Consider the following 17,876-nt stretch of genomic DNA (forward strand, 5'->3'; position numbering starts at 1 on the left):
CATAAGACAGATTAATAGGAGAAAAGCCCATTGATTTTTACACGAACATGGGAAGTCCAATAGGGAAATGAAAGTCCAAAGAAGTGGGTAGGCCTAAGTGTTTTTATACTAGGCTAAACAGAGGGAGGCAATTGTGAAAAAGCAAAATATATGGGAAGATTAAAGGAAGATATAAGTTTTTTTAACAAGGTCTGCACAGATTTCTCTGGGCCCTGACTTCCTGTCTCACGTGACAAGGATGTTTCTTTCCTCCTGGTATAGGGAGTTTTATCTCCTGCTTTCAGGAAGGAAAGTGGAGATCAGAGCACTCTTCTTGCACCTGCTGTTTTCCACATGCCTTTAGCTCAAAACAATCCTTATGTCAAAGTGGCATATTTTGGGGTGGCATATCCTGCCACTCTTCAAGTTCAAGCATGGGAATATGCCCAGAGAACAGGATACTTAGCTCAGATTTCCTTGTGGTGCATGCTGAAAGTGAGTCCATCATTCTTAGTATTTGTTAAAGTAAAAACAAAACCCTTCGGCTAGGTTATTTATAAATGTGGAAAATAGCATTCAAATTATTTAGAAATCAGTAATCTAGGGAACTCTGGGTGGCTCAGTCAGTTAAGCGTCTGCCTTTGGCTCAGGTCATGATCCCAGGGCTTGCTCATCAGGAGCCTGCTTCTCCTTCTGCCTGCTGTGTGGCACTCTCTCTCTCTGACAAATAAATAACAAAATCTTTATAAATAAATAAATAAAACAAGGATTTAAAAAATTGAAATCAGTAATCTGTAAAATCCTTCATTTTATCTTTTAAAAAAAAGTTTTTGAAAGCACTTTATTTTTTTTTAATTTTGTTCTTTTTTAAATAACCTCTATACCCAACATGGGGCTTGAACTCACAACTTCAAGATCATGAGTCACATGCTCTAATGAGTGAGCCAGCCAGGCACCCCTAAAATCCTTCATTTTATTTTTATGTTAAGATTTTATTTGTAAGTAATCTCTACACCCAATGTGGGGTGGGGCTCAAACTTACAACCCCGAGATCAAGAGTCTCATGTTCCATCAACTGAGCCAGCCATTTTAGGCACCTTTGCCTTAAAGGCACTGGCAAGAATTTAGGTCTTCTATACACAACTATAACAGAGTAATACCACCAGATTAGTCTTGCTTTAAACAACCACAAAAATGGACAAAATATGTGAAGCACCTGTTTACAGACACTGGACAGACGTAGTGCAAGACTGTGATTCCCTGAGAGAGGACTGGGGAAATGATCTGATGATGGTATAGCAAGCTGGAATCCCAGCAGAATATGGTGTTCAGACTGAGCTGTGAAGGCAGAGATCAAAATTAGGGCTGCTGAAGCAACGGGAATCGTTAGAGCAGAGCATCAGAAAGGAGAAAAGAGTTTAGATGCCAGTTTTCAGAAGTCCACATTGGGTCCCCTGCAGGTCATTTGCTGAGTGTAGAGCTGCTTATGCGCAGAGAGCTACTATCCAGTCTGGCTTACCAGATGACAGATGCTACAGGATGGAAAACAGAATAGATCCTAGAGATCAGCGCTGGCAACATGGGGATTCAGGCCTTGTTAACAACTCTACCACTCTGAGCATTCAGCTGATACTCCAGAAATGCTCTGTTTTAGGTGTGAAAACCACACCTTAGTGTAAGGCTTACTCTTGACCCTTCCTGACAAATATTAAAACCAAGCCCTGATAAGATTAACAGAGGAATCGGGGTTTCCAGGTTGAGTCACACCAAGTTAGAGAGCTTTGGGAAAGACCTTGGACTTTCCAAAGATCCACCTAAACAAAACATAAATCCAGTGCTACACAAATTCGAGGTCATGGGTTAGTAATCAAATTGCTTAGTAGAACAAATATTGATACTCTTTGGAGGAAGATATCAGAATCTGGAGTCTCTACAATGTATCATTCAAAATGTGTTATAAACAATAAAAAGTACTAGACATACAAAGAAACAAAAAAATTAGGCCCATTTAATTCATACTTAAGAAAAAAACAGCAGTCAAGAGAAACCAACTCCCAGGATATTAATTTTAGCAGACCTCAAAATACATATATATGCATACATATATATGTATATTTTATGTAATTATTTATACAAATAATATACATGAAACAAAAGGAATATACAATGTCATTGAGTATCCTAGGTTTTTTTTAAGATTTATTTATTTATTTTGAGAAAGAGAGAGCACCAATGGGAGGGGTAGAGGGAGAGGGAGAGAGATTCTCAAGCAGACTCCGTGCTGAGCGCCAAGCCCTATGCAGGGCTCAATTTAACAACCCTGAGATCACGACCTGAGCCGAAACCGAGAGTTGGACGCTTAACCAACTGCACCACCCAGGTGCCCCTGTTCTATGTTCTAATAGAGAATCTCACACACACAAAATGAAAATCATAAAAAAGAATCAAATGGGAATTCTAAGGACCCCTGGGTGGCTCAGTGGGTAGAGCATCTGCCTTCATCTCAGGTCATGATCCCAGGGTCCTGAGATGGAGCATCTCATTGGGCTCCCTTCTCAGCGGGAAGGCTGCTTCTCCCTCTTCCTCTGCCTCTCCCCTCCCTCCTGCTCTCTCTCAAATGAATAAATACAATTTAAAAAAAAAAAGGAATTCTAGGACTGCCCAATGGGCCCACAAACGGAGATCCAGAATAGGTATAATATGTATACATGGTTTCCGCAACATGAGTTCCATTCGCCGTGGCTAACCTGGCTACAACCACTACTGACTGCCCAAAAGCCAATAGCAAAGAACAACTCAGCCTATGATACAATACCACTTCCCCGTTGGCAAAAAGGGAAGATACCAGTCAGCCACAGGATGGCAGGCTGATCACACAGGACCTTTGCATCATGGGCGGGGCGGGGGGGGGGTGTCACAGTTTTATTCTCACTGGAATAGATAGTTTTATTATGGTTTTATCTTCTCTGCCTAAACGGTTTTGCTAAAACAACCATCTGTGTGTACTTCCGGAATGCCTCTTCTATTTCATGGAATTCCATACAGCATTGCTTCTGGCCAAGAACTCATTTGACAGTTGCCCTGGGCTCATGCTCATTCACTGGTTTTACCTGAAGTAGCTAACCTGATGGGGCAGTAGAACGGGTTTTTGAACATTCAGTTTCAGTGCCAGCTGGATGACAATGCCTTGAGGAGCTGGACAAATTTCACAGGACTGCATATACTCTAAATTAGCAACCAATAGATGGTGCTGTTTCTCGAAGGTTTGGGAACCAAGCAGTAGAAATGGGAGTGGCTCCTCTCACTATTACCCCTAGGCATATGCTACTGAACATTTTGCTTCCCACCCACCTCTGTAACTTTGGGATCTGCTGATCCAGAAGTCTTAGTTCCCAAGAGAGAAGTGCTTTCAGCAACAGGTGCAATAATGGCTGTATTAAAGTGGGCATGCCACCTGGCCATTTGGGGATCCTCAGGACGGGTATCAACAGGTAAAGAAGGTTACTTTCCTGAGTGGGATGACTGATCCTGACCACAAGGGGAAAATGGGCTGCTACTACACAATGAAAGTAAGGAGGAATAGTTGAGGAACGCACGAAAGCCTCAGAAGACCCTTTGGAACTCACTGCACTCTGATTAAAAGTCAATGGAAAACTGCAACAATCTAGTACAGGCAAGACAGAGAATGGGCCAGAGACTTTGGGAATGAGGGTTTATGGATCACTCCACCAGGCAGGATACCTGCTAACATTGAGGTTGGTGCTTGCTAGGGGCAAAGGAAATATGGAATGAGTAGTGAAGAAGACAGTTATAAATACCAGTACAGTTGCAGAAGAACTGTAATAAATATGGGTATTTTTTCCTTATTTTGATATGAGTATTTTTATGTATGTATTAACCAGTATTTTTATCTTTCCTCTTCCAACCCACTACCGCTAACTAACATGTGTTGATAGTAGTCAACTTTTAATCGAAGCAAAGGGGGAATGAATGTGATTCAACTGTAAGAGGAATGAACATCACAAGGGATTTTATTCTTTTGGGGGAAAGGGCTAGCATGTTTTCATTGTTTGAAGAAAGCATGATTTTCCTATTGTTTTATTTGAAAGTTAATAATGGTTTTATTTATTTTTTTAGGATTTTATTTATTTATTTGAGAGAGAGAAACAGCATGAGAGGGGAGAGGGTCAGAGGGAGAAGCAGGCTCCCCGCCAAGCTGGGAGCCCGATGTGGGACTCGATGTGGGACTCGATCCCAGGACCCTGGGATCATGACCTGAGCCGAAGGCAGTCGCTCAACCAACTGAGCCACCCAGGCGCCCATAAAAGGAGCAAGAGGAATACCACACAGACACCAAGTCCACAAGAGGTGGACTGTGGTGAATTTGTCAATTTTCATTCCTAAACTGGAAACACATTTCCCAGCATTCCCATCTCTGCATAGTTCTGCGTTAGCTTGACTTATGGATTTGGAAGGTGGAAACAAATGGATGCCATATCCTTTTAGACCCTGAGAAGGGCAGCGGATGTCACCAGCACACACATACAATTTATCAGCTGGTTTATGTTGTGGGCATGTGACAGCAGGCAGGCTTGCAGCAACAACTCTTGCCCTGTATCTCTTGGGGCTTCTCTGTTCCTTGGGCCTGCTAGACGTTTAGTTTAACTCCTTACCAGTACCAGGGGGACACTCTTAAGACTGAGAGTTCAGGGCGCCTGGGTGGCTCAGTCGGTTGAGCGACTGCCTTCGGCTCGGGTCGTGGTCCTGGAGTCCCGGGATCGAGTCCCGCATCGGGCTCCCTGCTCGGCGGGGAGTCTGCTTCTCCCTCTGACCCTCTCCCCTCTCATGTTCTCTCTCTATCTCATTCTCTCTCAAATAAATAAATAAAAATCTAAAAAAAAAAAAAAAAAAAAAAAAAAAGACTGAGAGTTCAGAGTGCTTAGAGACTGAGGCAAGTTCTACATCTATCCTGTTTTATGGGGTTCACTGTCCCACTTTGTCCCTGCAAAAGTCGGCCCAGGATCCCCGTAAGCTTTACTGAATTCTATTCTATGCAAACCCCTCTTAGTAATAACGTCCTGGGATGTTTCTAGAAAATCCTTCTTAATACTGAGAACTCTAAAGAAACATAATCACCAGAAAATAAAACCAAATTAAAATCAAGACAACCCTGGAAGAAAGCAAATTTTCCAGGAAACAACTGATAACAGTTTTAAGTAACCTCTCGCACGCGCGCACTAAGCACACGACTTGCTACAACAAACAAAATCCTGCAAAACGTGCAAAGAAAACTGGCGGAACAAGACCTCTAAGTTTTCCAAATACAAAATACCTCAGAAAAAAACTAAAATACCTTAGAATAAAACTAAACATAGCAAAACTAAAAGAAAATATTTATCATAACACCGAAAAAAAAACCAAAACACCAGCCCACCAACACATAAAAAAAAAAAAACAACCATACTACACAAAAGAAAAAATCTGCTTTTTAACATAGATTATCAGGGGAAAGCGCGAACGCAGTCCCCCACTACCACAAATTATGCAGTCGAGTTTCCCACATTTGGGGAAATCGCAGGGGTCAGCACATCCGGAGTGCAATGGATAAGCCTCGCCCTGGGAAAACCACCTTCGTGATCATGGTATCTCCCCTGCCAGGTAAGTATGACTTCACTCCCACCCGCCCCACCTCAGCCTCACACGCCTTCCACTGTACACACACGCTCACTTGGCTCCCCACGACCCTGACCCTCCCTACGCCTTCCACACACGCACGACACGCAGCTTCCACCAACAGCCCCGCACTCCTTCCCGCAGCACCGGAGATCAGATTGTATTTAGGCGGCAGGGGCCGAAACGGCAGCCCCTGCGCTGCCATATTTACATAGGACACGCCCTGTGTGTGACGCCACTGGAGTCCCCCTTCCCTCCGGCCCACGCCCCGCCCTTGCCCTCGCCCTCTCCTCCCTCCTCCCACGACGTCCTGCCGGCCAACCAGCGGGCGGGTGGCCGTGGGGGAAGTGACGTCCGCCTCTCCCTCTTTCCCTCCCCCCCGCCCCCCCTGCTGTGGCGGCGGGCGCGGGTTCTGAACCGTTGCGCTGCGGGGAGTCCGTCTGGCAGGCTGCTGACGCCTGTGTACCTTTCTTCGGATGGAGAGTAGAAATTCAGGATTACAAAGGAAATGGGTTCCTTTCAAATCCAGTTATCTTTGTGATTGTAGCACTGTGTGTACACTATTAAAATTCACTAAGCATCACAACTGGTGGCAAAATCTATTCCATTCTTGAAAGTTGTTTCATTCATGGGACATTTCATTCATTTCACTTTCAACCCTTAGATGTGGGAAAGTTGAATTTTCTTTTTCTAGTCTCTTTCTGGAACACACGTTATTCTGAAAGAAAGTTGAGAGTCCCCAGAAAAAGCCTAGACGTAGCTTTCCTGACACACGAGAAGTCATTTTAGGGCCCGGGCTATTTTCCCTGATCTATGATGCCCTACCTCTCTACTCACCTAAGCACACTTGTTGAAGAACTTCCTAGGAGGTGTCAGAATTACAAAGGAATGCAAAACTTTCGGTAGTTAAAAATTTTAAGAGAATTAAAGAGAGTGCAAAAACTAACAGTCTCTACCAGGCTAGGAAATAGCCTAACCATATCAGAGACAATAAATCAATGGTAAAACTCCCAGTATCTTTTCAAAAGTAAGCAAGACGCTGTATTCCTTACCAGAGATAAGGAGCCCACGACCCCACGACCCCACCTAGCATGTCCATAACCCCCTTCCCCTTACCAGTTACTTCTGCTTCATTAAAATGTTAAAGTCTCTGCCCTAGAAAGAGCACCAGCTTCATTAACGTACCATTAGATGCACTTACAGGCTTGTTTTCTAACAGGGGTGCAACCTTATGTCTGCCTTTACAGGCCACGACAAAACCCCCTTTTCCGAATATTCATCCTAACCCTAGGTAAAAAGAACTCACCCCTGCTTGGGGAGTCACGGCTTTGGAATTTATAGCCCGTGATCTCTTTATTTGCTGCAAATAGTTTCCTTTGTATGACGGCTCCACCTGGGGTAGTCTCTACCTGTAACTCACCAAGGAGGGAAATCATGTTAGTCTGGTTACAATTCACATATGGACCTCCTGAACTCATCCACTTTCCTGAACAAAATGTCTTTTTTCTTCCTTGCTTTTACTTTGGTTTCTGGGAAATGTTCTTGCCGTCATCCTCCAACTCTAATTGAGGTAACCTGTGAATATCAAAGAAGTTAAACGAAAACATCATGACCTGTGAATGTCAACGAAAGGATCAAGAGAAGCTACAAGAACTACAAAGTGGTAACCGAGATATTATATCTCTCAGTTAAATTGAGTTTGCTCAAAAGAAGGGTCATTGTTAAAAAGAAAACCACAGACTCAGAATGGCATCACTTAGGTTAAGACCCCAAGTCAGTAAACGAGGAGGACTTAATACCTGACCTAACTGAAGTTTCACCACTGTCCCCTCAGGAATGTAACCTTGAACCAGTCAACATGGAGTTTCCTGATCAATACTAGGAAATTTACTGATAGACCCCCTTTTCTCCCCTTGCCTAAACAATACATTCCTTGTTAATAAATTCCTTCCTCCTCCTCCTCTCTCCCACTCCCTTCCGTTCTTTAATGCCCTCTCTTCTTTAAAAACCTTTCAGAAAACTCAATGGAGCTCCCTCTACTTGCTAGATGGAATGCTGCCCTATTTATGAATTGTTTAATAATAAAGCTGATTAGATCTTCAAATGTACTTGGTTGAATTCAGTTTTTAAACAGGTCTTAGGGTAAAGTTAGCCTCATAGAATGAGGAAATGTTTTTTGTCTTCTATTTTCTGAAAGATATTGTAGAGAATTGGTATCATTCCCTTAAATGTTTGATAGAATTCACCAGTGAAACTAAGTCTGGTTTTGTTTTCAAAGCTTATTAATTGCTTCATTTAGGCCTATTTAGATGATCAATTTTTCCTTGTGTGAGTTTTGGTAAATTGTGTCTTTCAAGGACTTGGTTCATTTCATCTAAGTTATCAAATTTGTGAGTTGTTCATTATAGTCCTTTATTATAATTTAATGTCCATGCAATCAGTACTAAGGGTCCTTCTTTCATTTTTGGTATTAGTAATTTGTATCTTCTGTATTTCTTGTTTAGTCTGGCTAGAGGTTCATCAATTTTATTCATCATTCCAAAGAACTAGCTTTTGATTTCACTGATTTTTCTCTATTAATTTCCTGTTTTTAATTTTATTGATTTCTGCTCTAATTTTTATTGTTTATTCTCATCTGCTTACTTTGAATTTAATTTGTCCTTTTTTTCAATTTGCAAAAGTGAAAGCTTAGATTATTGATTTTAGATCTTCTTTCTTTGCTAACACATGCATTCAATGTTATAAATTTCCCTTTAAGCACTACTCTTGCTACATCCCACACATTTTTTTTTAAAGATTTTATTTATTTGACAGAGAGAGAGACACACAGCGAGAGAGGGAACACAAGCAGGGGGAGTGGAAGAGGGAGAAGCAGGCTTCCCGCGAAGCAGGGAGCTCGATGCGGGGCTCGATCCCAGGACCCTGGGATTATGACCTGAGCCAAAGGCAGTCGCTTAATGACTGAGTCACCCAGGCGCCCCCATCCCACACATTTTTAAAAAAGATTTTATTTCTTTATTTGAGAGAGAGAGAGAGTGTGCACCAGTGGGGGGGGAGGGGCAAAGGGAGATGGAGAAGCTCCATCCAAGGACCCCCAGGATCATGACCTGAGCTGGAGACAGACACTTAACCAACTGAGCCACCCAGGTGCGCCCATCCCACACATTTTTATAAGCTGTATTTTCATTTTCAATTAGCTCAAAATAAATTCTCTTGAGAATTTTTCTTTGACCCATGTATTATTCAAAGTGTGTTGTATAATCTCCAAATTTGGGGTTTTCCAGCTATCTTTCTGTTACTGATTTCCAGTTTCATTCCATTGTGGTCTGAGAGCATGCGTTGTATTTCTATTCTTTAAAATTTGTTGAGATGTGTTTTATGGTCCAGAATGTGGCCTATCTTGGTGAATGTTCCATGTAAGCTTGAAATGAATATGTATTCTACTTTTGTTGGATGAAGTAACATATAAATGTCAATTAGATCCACTTGATTGATGGTGCTATTCAGTTCAATTACATCCTCACTGATTTTTTGCCCACTGGATTTGTCTATTACTGATAGAGGGATGCTGAAATCTCCAACTCTAATAGTGAATTTGTTTAGTTCTCCTTACAGTTCTATCAGTTTTTGCCTCATGTATTCGGATGTTCTGCTGTTACATACTTACTCATCGAGTATTGTTACACCTCCTGGATAACTGACCCCTTTATCATTATATAACACCACTTTTTATTCCTTGAAGTATATTCAGTCTGAAATTAATATAACCTGGATTCCAGTTTTCTATTGATTAGTATCAGTTTGGTATATCTTCCTCTATCTCTTTACTTTTAATTTATCTGTGTCTTTATGTTTAAAGTTTCTTTTTTAAAAAAGATTTTATATATTTATTTGAGAGAGAGAACGTGAGAGAGAGACAGAGAGATCAGGAGCAGGGGGGAGGGGTAAAGGGAGAACCAGACTCCCCGTTGAGCAGGGAGTCTAATGGGGGATCTAATCTAATGTGGGACTCCATCCCAGGACCCAAGGATCATGACCTGAGCCAAAGGCAGATGCTTAATTGACTGAGACACCCAGCACCCTAAGGTAAGTTTCTTATAGACCACATATAGTTGGGTCTTGTTTGCCACTCTTATAGTCTCTGTTTTTTAATTGATGTATTTAGAACATTCACATTTAAAGTGATTATTGATATAGTTGAATTAATATCTACCATATATATATATGTTAGATATTATATATCTATATATATATATAGAACTGTTTTATAACTGTTTCTATTCATTGCCTTTGTTCATTGTTCCTTTTTTCTTCCATTTCTTATAGACCACATATAGTTGGGTCTTGTTTGCCACTCTTATAGTCTCTGTTTTTTAATTGATGTATTTAGAACATTCACATTTAAAGTCATTATTGATATAGTTGAATTAATATCTACCATATATATATATGTTAGATATTATATATCTATATATATATATATAGAACTGTTTTATAACTGTTTCTATTCATTGCCTTTGTTCATTGTTCCTTTTTTCTTCCATTCTTTTTCAGGCTTCTCTGGTTTTAAGTGAGCATTTTACATGATTCTATTTTCTCATCTCTTAGAGTATCAATTATGTTTCTTTGTAAAATGTTTTAATGACTGCCCTGTAGTTAGCAATATACATTTACAAGTGATTTAAGTCAACTTGCAAATAACACAATAATGTTTCACAGGTAGTGCAGGTCCTTATAACAGAGCATTCCCAATTCCCTCTACTGTCCCTTACAATGTTGCTGTCCATTCATTTAATTCTCCACAAGCTATAATCATCTAATATATATATACACACACTTTTAAAAATATTTTATTATTTGAGAGAGAGTGAGCATGAGCAGGGTGAGGAGCAGAGGGAGAAGCAGACTCCCTGCTCAGCAGGGAGCCCAATGTGGGGCTTGATCCCAGGACTCCGGGATCATGACCCAAGCCGAAGGCAGCCACTCAGCCAACTGAGCCACCCAGGCGTCCAATATAATCATCTAATATATTTTTGCTACATATTTTTTTAAGATTTTTTATTTATTTACTTGACACAGAGAGAGAGACAGCTAGAGAAGGAACACAAGCAGGGGGAGTGGGAGAGGGAGAGCCAGGTTCCTGGCTGAGCAGGGAGCCCGATGCGGGGCTCGATCCCAGGACTCTGGGATCATGACCTGAGCTGAAGGCAGGTGCTTAACGACTGAGCCACCCAGACGCCCTGCTATATTATAATTTTGAACAAATTGTTATCTGTTAGATCAATTAACGATAAGAAAAATAAAACATTTTATTTATTTTCATTTATTCTTTCTCATTTTATTTTCATTTATTCTTTCTCATTCTATTCTTTCTAATGTTCTTCCTTTCTTTATGCAGATATGAATTTCTGACCTATGCCATTTTCTTCTCTGAAGAACTTCTTTTAACATTTCTTGCAAGGCAGATTTACTGGCAACAAGTTCCCCAATTTTTGTCTGAGTGTCTTTATTTTTCTTTCACTTTTGAAGGACACTTTTGCAGGATACAGAATTCTAGTTGGTGGGGATTTTCTTACAAAACTAATTATTTCACTGCACTCTCTTCTTGCTTGTATGGTTTCTGAAGAGAATTCCGATGTAATACTAATCCTTGTTATTCTATAAATAAGATGTGTTTTTCCTCATGCTTCTTTCAAGATGTTCTTTTTGTCTTTGATTTTGTGCACCTTGAACATTATATACTGTGATGGTTAATTTTATGTGTCAACCTGGCTGGGCCATGGTGCCCAGATATTTGGTCAAACATTATTCTGGATGTTTCTGTGAAGGAGTTTTTTTGGATGAGAATAACATGTCAGTCAGTGGAGTATTCTCCATACTGTACGGAGTCTCATCCAGTCAGTTAAAAGCTTTAATAGAATGAGCAAGAAGGAGCTCTGCCAGCAGACTGCCTTTTGACACCAACTCCAACTCTGAGTCTCCAGCCTGCCGGGCTGTCTCACCAGATTGGACTCATCAGGCTTCCACAGTCCCATAAGCCATTTTGGTACCAGGAGTTGCTCTAGAGGAACAGAATCTTAAGAATGTCTTCTATCTAGTTGGTTCTGGGGTTTCTGGAATTGGCTCTCTGATCTGATTAGATTTAAAGACACTAATAACTCTATTTCCAGTAGTAAAAGCAGCACTGATAGTCCACGGCACGATGTGGCAATAGAGATATGCAAAATATCATTGGATACTCCTACTCAAGTACTTAGAAAAGGCAGGGATTTGGGGGACTATGTAGAGGATACCTTTGAACATTTTTGTCAAACTAACAAGTATAATGAGATTGGCTCACTCCATCATCAAATAGAAATGGTACATATGAAATAGGGCCCAAGTAGGCCCTGAAGGTACAAGGAAGTTACATGAAGAAGTGGCACAAATGCCCATGGTCCCCATTCCTGCTACACTACCCTCTCTCTCACCCAGAGCCTCATGGGGAGTTCCCTACAATTTACATAGAAAGAGAAGACTGGAACCTCACAGACGGTTCTGCTTGATACGCAGGCATCACCCAAAAGTGGACAGGCGTAGCACGACAGCTGCTTTCTGGGACAGCCCTGAAGGACAATGGTGGAACTTCCAGTGGTGGAACTCTGAGTAGTAAACCTGGTGGTTCATTTTACTCAGAAGGGACATGTTTGGAAAATCGGTGACAAGGAAGTCTGGGGAAGAAGTATGTGGATAGATTTTTCAGAATGAGTACAAACATGAGGATTTTAATAATCATGTGGATAAGAGGACCTGTTCTGTGGATACCAGTCAGCTTCTTTCCCCAGCCACCCACCCTGTCATCACCCAATGGGCTTATGAACAAAGTGACCACGGTGATAGGGATGGAAGTCATGCATAGGTTCAGCCACATGGACCTCTACTCAGCAAGGCTGACCTGCCTACAGTTGCCGCTGAGTGCCCAGTCTGCCAGGAGCACAGAGCAACACTCAGTCACCAATACAGCACCATTCCCCAGGGTGATCAGCCTGCTACCTAGTGGCAGATCGATGACATTAGGCCACTTCCACCATAGATGGCATAGTCTTTTGTTCTTACTGGAATAGACACTCTGAACACAGACTTGCCTTCCCTGCACACAATGCTTCTGCCAAATCTACTGTCCATGCACTTGTAGAATGCCTTATCCACCCAGATAGCATTCCACACAGCATTGTTTCTGGTTATGAACTGAATTGTGCCTCCGTGACCACCAAATTCATATGTGCATGCCTAACTCCCAATGTGAATGCTTGAAGACAGGGCCTTTAAGGAGGTAACTAAGGTTATATGAGGTCCGGTGAGGCCCTAATCCAAAAAGATTGGTGTCCTTGTAAGAAGAGGAAGAGACACCAAGAGCTAGCTTTTTGTGTGTGCGTGTGTATGCATGCGTGCATGTGCACACCTATGCACAGAGGAAAGGCCATATGAGGACACAGAGAAAAGGCAGCTCAGGAAGAGAACTTCACCCAAAACCAACCCTGCTAGCACCATGATGTTGGATTTCTAGCCTCCAGAGCTGTGAAAAAATAAATTTTTGTTGTTTAAGCCACCTGTCTATGGTATTTTATTAGGACAGCCCAAGCAGACTAATACACTTCTGATCAAGGAAGTCATTCCAAAGACTATAAAGTGAGCCCACGCTTGTGGAATTCTCTAGTCTGACCATGATCCCCACCATCCAGAAGCCGGTGGCAGGGGACACCACTGGAACAGCCTTCTGAAGACTCAGTAACAGTGCCAACTGGGTTGCAATACCTTGAAGGACTGAGCAAGATTTTCCAGGAGGCTGTATATGCTCTGCATTGGTATCCAATATGTGGTGCTGTTTCTCTCATAGCCAGGATTCAAGGGTCCAGCCAACAAAGGGTAGAAATAGGAGTGGTATCATTCACTAGTACCTCTAGTGATCCTAGCAAAACTTTTGCTTCCTGTCCCTGCAGCCTTTTGCTCTATTGTTTGACCTACACTCTTTTCTGTATGGCCATGCGTTCCAGCTCAGGTGTGCTCTTCTAATCATAGAACCAGCAATATCAGCAGCCTTGCTAACACTTAGCCCCATCACTGGGCAAGTGTCATAGGATTTGACAGGTAAAGAATCATAGGACTGGCCCTGTTGTTTGGTGTTATGGACTGAACTGTGCTCCCGACCCTCACCCTGAATTCTTACATTGAAGCCCTAACCCTCAATGTCACTGTATTTGGAGGGAGGGCCTTTAAGGAGGTAATTATGGTTAAATGAGGTAGTAAGAATGGGGCTCTAATCTAATAGAACTGGTGTCCATATAAGAAGAGGAAGAGACACCAGATATCTCTCTCCATGCACAGAGAAAAGGCCATTCAAGGACAGTGAGAAGGCAGCCTTCTCCAAATGCCAGAAAGAAGTCTCATCAGAAGCCAACTCTGGTCTTCTGGCCTCCAAAACTGTGAGAAAATAAGGGTCTGTTGTTTAAGCCACCCAACCTGGGGTATTTTGTTATTGCAGCCCAAGCAGACTAATACAATACTTAGTAATCAGGTTGCATTCACTCAATCTGGCTACATAATGGGAAGTGAAAGTACATTCTGGAATAAGCACTATCCAATTCCATGGTATGAATATCGTGTCTTTTGCATCGATGTTGCCTTCCTCAGTTACATGTATACTTAAGCCTGGGCCCAGGACCACAAAATCAGGCAAAATGGGGGGAAAAATTGGAAGGTGGGAAGGATACAAAGTTTCATAATTGCATCCTCTCATCACCTTCAGATCTTAGAAACTTTTTCAATGAAGTTTGCACTTTATGTACCCTCAGGTTCGATCTGAGTACACAATCATTTAAGCAATTAAGCCAGTTTTTCCAACTTTCACCTCACATGCTTGGAGAAACAAGTATTTCAACTACCACTGAGAGTACCATTCTAAGGGTGATAAAGATGTGGTGTAATATTATGTCTCATCTAAGGGTGATAAAGAGACGTAACATTATGTCTCTTTGTCTTTTTTCTACATCCAGAATGTCCTCTTCATTTTGCTTGTCCTGATTTGACCACAAACTGGAATCCCAACAACTCTTAACTGCCTCTGGAAAATCTGACCTAATATAACCCCAATCTCCAACTTGTACTGAGGTAAGTATGGTAACGAAGGAGAAAGAGCCCCATTACAAAAACTCAGCTATCGCTGTCAATGATCATTATAAATTTCAACTGGCCTGAACGAAGGTTTCTGTTCAGCACTAAATATACAGGCCTATGTTAATTTGCAGGGATCTTCAAGGTGCTCATCATCCCCACCTAAAGGCCTCATGAGTAGTTGTCATCAGTTAAAGGAATTGATGTGGTGTACTAAAGGAAAATTAGTCCAGAAGCAGATGAAAAGATAAAGATTTCATAAAACAGAAGTGTAATTCCACATGTGCTTAAGAGATAGAAAGTTGTAAGAGAAAGTATTTTCCACTCGGACAACAAGATAAAGCTGGATGATCTACCAGATCATGCCTGTCTTGAGCCCACCAGGGAGCTGAGATCGCAAGACCACTGGGTAGACCCAAGTCCAAAGCCTGGTAAACTTCTCCAAGGAGGGACATACACATGAACCATTTCATCTCTGGCAGATAATGAAAAGGAAAGACGGCAGCCATAAAAGTTGTGAAGGAGAAAACAACTGAATTTTTTTTACCATTTCTTAAAAGCCAAGTGTGGGCTATCATGACAGTTTAGTCTCGGAGGCTCATATATAAAGTGAGTTTTTGCCTGTTTTTCAGGTTTTTTTTTTTAAGATTTTATTTATTTATTCAAGAAAGAGAGAGAGGTAAAGGGGCAGAGGGAGAAGCAGACTCCCTGCTGAGTAGGGCGCCCAACTTGGGGCTCGATCCCAGGACTCTGGGATCATGACCTGAGTCAAAGGAAGATGCTTAACCAGCTGAGCCACCCAGGCGCTCCATCAGTTGTTTTTCTCAGGCCTCTGCCAAGGGTTCTTACTGCCTCTGGAGAATCTGACCTAATATAACTCCAATCTCCAACTTGTACAGGGCAGGGCAAGAGACTCCAGGTTGCCTCAGTGGTGCAGACATGCAGATCAGGATCAGCTACCACGGACACAAAACCCGGTCACTTCTCTCATTTGAAATAAAAGTCACCGACCGTTGATGTTGGAGCAAGAAACCCTGCTAACACTTGCTTCCAGGTATAGGTCAGCTCCGATAAGGGGCTGACACGGGCTGCGACAAGGGGCTGAGGAGAAAGAGAGTGAGGAAGATGGGAGAGAGAGGTGCAGCAGCAGAATGGGAGGAGGAGTGGAGAGGAGGCAGGAGGAGCAGATAGAGGAGGAGGAGGACTTACATGCCCGGGGTCGTTCTAGTCATGACAGCACCCCCGACACACACATCCCCCACCTCTCAAACATCCTCACCTCGGGCTCTCAGACCCCACAAGGACAGTCCCTCCACCCGTCACAGTTTCCAACGTCATTTGTTTCTCTCCCTGCTCCTTGTCAGAGCCTGGTTCTCTGGGTTTCCCGGCCCTTCTGTGATCTCTCAACATCCTTTCAACAGATTTCTTTTCTTTTGAAATCAGCCAGATTTCTGTTCCTTGTAGTCATAAACCTTGACTCACTTAACGTTCTCCTGGAGGAATGCTTTGTGATGTTAGTTACTGCTCAACTTTTTCGTTTTCCAGAGGAAGTTTCATCTTCTCAAACTTTGAGAACATCTTCTTCATAATAAAATAGCCCCCTTTGTCTCCTTCCTCCATTCAAGCCTCATCCAGTCTCTAGGAACAAAATACCTCTTCCAGAGCACTAGGCAACTTTCTGACTTTGTTTTTCAGCCAGCGGCTTCTTTCAATGTCAATTTTTTCTGTTCTGTGTATTGAATAAGGGAAGGAATGGCTTTGGGATGAAATAAAGAAGGGGAAATGAAATACACAGATTGTTATTTTGAGATGTAATGTGGATTTGTATCTATTTTGTGTAAGTATTTAGTGTAGTGGTATTTTGTGTACATAAGTAGTGTACACACTGTAAGACACCTTGGGTACACATACCCTGTGGCACAGTACTGGGTGCTCTTGGGTGGTACATTGGTATATGTTTTTTTTTTTTTAAAGCATGCAGTTTCCAGGTCATGATATATTGAGAAATTGGAATGGAACTGACTTGGCCAAACTCTCAGAAAACAGTCTGTGACTAAGAGTCAGAGCCCTGCCTTGTGGCTTCAATGGTATGTGGTTGATTTTGAGTCAACGCAAGTGAGTTTGGTTTGGCTTGTCTGAGTGTTTGATGTAAACATTAAACAAGGCTGATTACTTTGTATTGTAGATCTAACAAATATACAAATATAAGAAAAGCTTACAACAACAGCAACAACAAAACCTGGAAGTGTATGAAAAAGAAAACTACCTCCCAGTCCCACTCCACTGCTGACACACCTTTACGTATTACATGTAGGAGTCGGTGGTGGCTTTGGAGTGTGAGGGGTGCTATGTGGCCAACGGACCCAGGAAGTCCCGAGTCTTGCCCTGACAATCATCTGTTTTCTCTGGGCAATGGGAAAAGTGTGAAGGCTAGGAAAAGGAAAATAACTGTACTATTTGCAGAAATTTCACCTCTGGACAGGAAAGTCTGGATCAAACCAGGGCAGAATATGTGGTTTATGAGCTCTTCCCTAACCCTAGGCCCAGAGTGGATTTACCTTATTTTCTGAGGTGGAAGTGACATGATAGAAGTCAATCAAAGGAGGGGGTCAGAGAGAAAGCAAGATGGATGACCACGCACGCGCAGGTCAACTGTAGTCTAGTCTTGTCAGGTCAGTAGAAAAAATACGTAGGATTATCGGTGGGCATATGGATGCCAAATCAGTACTTAGACACCTCTGGCGAGGGATGGCATAGTGCTTCCGTAGGGGTTCCATGGTGTAATGGTGAGCACTCTGGACTCTGAATCCAGCGATCCGAGTTCAAATCTCGGTGGGACCTTTCCCTTTAACCGGGATAGGGTGAATTTTTACTCTTCAAGTGGCAGTGCCTTCCCGCTCCCGCTGGTCCCCGTCCCGGGGAGGGAAACTCCGGGGGCGTCGCGCGCCCCTCCCGCCCCCTCGCAGCCGCGTCTCCCGCGCTCCGACGCCTCCTCCTCCTCAGGAACCAGGGAACGAGAAGCCCGCGTCTCAGAGTGGCGCCCCCCGCCGACATTGCGGCCCCAGCCGGGGCAC

General features: G+C 42.5%; 2 non-coding genes across 2 annotated transcripts; one reads left to right on the forward strand and one right to left on the reverse strand.

The window, feature by feature from the left end:
• Window positions 1–5,481: 5,481 nt before the first annotated feature.
• On the reverse strand, window positions 5,482–5,645 carry LOC113915727. Its single transcript, XR_003517800.1, has one exon. It is a non-coding gene; the product is annotated as a U1 spliceosomal RNA (small nuclear RNA).
• Window positions 5,646–17,571: 11,926 nt separating this feature from the next.
• Window positions 17,572–17,643, forward strand: TRNAQ-CUG. Its single transcript has one exon. It is a non-coding gene; the product is annotated as a tRNA-Gln (tRNA).
• The last annotated feature ends 233 nt before the right edge of the window (window positions 17,644–17,876 follow it).

Source organism: Zalophus californianus, chromosome 4 (genome assembly GCF_009762305.2).
Source record: "Zalophus californianus isolate mZalCal1 chromosome 4, mZalCal1.pri.v2, whole genome shotgun sequence".
Taxonomy (NCBI): Eukaryota; Metazoa; Chordata; class Mammalia; order Carnivora; family Otariidae; genus Zalophus; species Zalophus californianus.